Source organism: Quercus lobata, chromosome 4, assembly GCF_001633185.2.
Source record: "Quercus lobata isolate SW786 chromosome 4, ValleyOak3.0 Primary Assembly, whole genome shotgun sequence".
NCBI lineage: Eukaryota > Viridiplantae > Streptophyta > Magnoliopsida > Fagales > Fagaceae > Quercus > Quercus lobata.
Window position 1 is genome coordinate 28,702,869 of NC_044907.1, and position 2,293 is coordinate 28,705,161.

Here is a 2,293-nt window from a genome sequence, read left to right on the forward strand (position 1 = left end):
TCTCGTCAGAACTTTCCTCGGGGCTTGTGGGTTGATCGAGAATCTCTAAGTCGTCCGTGGATTCAGACACTGTTACGACGATTTCCTTGTTTTTTCCCCTTTTCCTTTTCCTATTGGTTCCCTTTTTCTTGAAGGAAGATGAGGGTAAAGAAGGCCCCGCCGAGACGCTGGCCACAAAAAGAGGCTCTGTGAGAGGTGTGTGTTTGGAAAGTGGGATACCCTCTGGAACAACGAACCCTTCGTAGGCAACACTGATACGGCGAAGCCGAGGATCGCGTGCCCTAATCACGCACTTCGGCGCCTGAAAGCCAAAAGAAAGGGGGGTATAGCCAAGAATTAAATGTGCTACCCGTACCTGACCATCAGCCTCGTTCACGTATATTTCGGCTTTCAATAACCTGTCTAGGCTCGCTTTATTGACTAATCTGAGATTGGGCTTCGTGTAGCGTCTATCTGCAAAACCGTTAATTTTAAAGTTAAAGTTGTAAGACCCGAAAATAATAAAGGTAAGTAAAATGTGTTCACGAGCTAAGTGGCATAGGTCTGTAACTTCGCACCCACCTGGTGTTCCTTCTACTGTCGGGCAAGGTAGACCATCATGCCATTCCCCAGAAAAAATAAGGAAATCCTCTTTTAAGTACTTATTTGAAGTAGGGAGGCACTGAATTAGCCTTACTGCAGGATATCTCGACTTGAGATAATAGTCCTGGTCAGCTAGGCGGTGAAGGCTGTACACCCAGTTCACGTCGTGATGGGATAGGTTTAGATCCATTCTCTGATTCAAAGCGCCTATACTCCCCAGAACCCTAAACATATTGGGAGCGCATTGGGTGGGGGATAGCCTAAAGAAATTAAGATAACCCCTAGTGATACTGCCGATGGGGATGGTCATCCCGCCTTCAATAAAGGCAATCATGGGGATAACCACTTCCCCAGTTTGCCTGGCGTCAACCCATTCCCCTTGGGCTGCATACCTCATCCCTACCATTGGTGGGATATTGTACTTAGAGCGGAAGTTTCTAATACCCTCCTCGGAGTCAACGAGACGCCGAAAGGGATTCCTCTGTTTCCCCATTTTTCTAAAGAGACTTAGTAGAGAAAAAACTTTTTGGTGTTGAATAACAATGGCAAAAGCTTCAAGAGGACTTACAGGTTCAAAGGAAGGACCTCGGACAACGTATGATTATTTGTAGTCGCCAAGAGAACAGTGAAGACTGGAAGAAGGCAGATTCAATGTATAAGCTCTGGAACCACGTAACCATTAAGGATAAGGTGCAGGTTCAATTTGGGAGCGCCTTTATAGTCATGTGAAGGTTGTGAGCGGTAAAATTCCCGCTCACAAAACAAGAGAAGCCCCCTACCGTTTGATTTGGATCTCACCGTCGAACGTGGGAGACAAGGGAGTTGTCAGAATTTAATGCTACCAAAACCGGGGTGCTGAAGCGTCAGGGGCATGCCCCAAAACGCACACAGGTGCAGGCTTATGACGTCAAAATCCACCTTTTTTCCTGAAGAGTCGAAAAGTAGGATTTTGAGGGGTTATTGTGGGGATCGTTCGATTAATAGGCCCATAGGATTCAGAATGAGTTCAGGATTGTTGGGCCAGTGACCCATCGGAGGCCATATACCCGTCCGAGGACACCATGGTCCTCGGCAGAACGCGTCCGAGGACGATCGCGTCCGAGGACGATCAGGACGTGGTCTCGTTGCAATCAGATCTCAGAATTCAGTCATCTCAAAGGGTAGAGTAGCCGACTAAAGATGAAAGAGATAAGACAAACAAATATCTGAAGCTACAGCTACCTCCGCATTAATGACCTCTCAACCAACTCTCTGGCCGCATTAATGTGGAGGTGATACCTGAACAGTGGGGAAGCAGCCTTACAGCTGCCCATAGGAAGTTCTAGGAGGTGCCAGATGGGACAGAAAGAAATCCTCCGAACCTAACCTACACGTGTGCGGCGAGGATGGAGCACAAAGGGAGATATATAAGCTAAAAGAAGAACATGAAAGAAGGGGGGATCGAGAGAGAAAAAAGAAAGAAAAAGAACAAGAGACGGAAAGTAGAGAGAGAAAAGGGAGAAGAGAAAGAAGGATTGGGACTAGTCACTAAGGAGGAATATCCAGAGTATCAACTGAAAAACCTTGAACGTTCATGAAATTGAGTCTTTGGAGGATAGATTACAGTTAGCCTAGTTCTTTACACCCACGTTCTAAAAATCATATTGTCTGGGCCCTTTACGTACGAACCCGATACTATTTTGGTTCGGTACTAAATCGTGTCCTTACAATA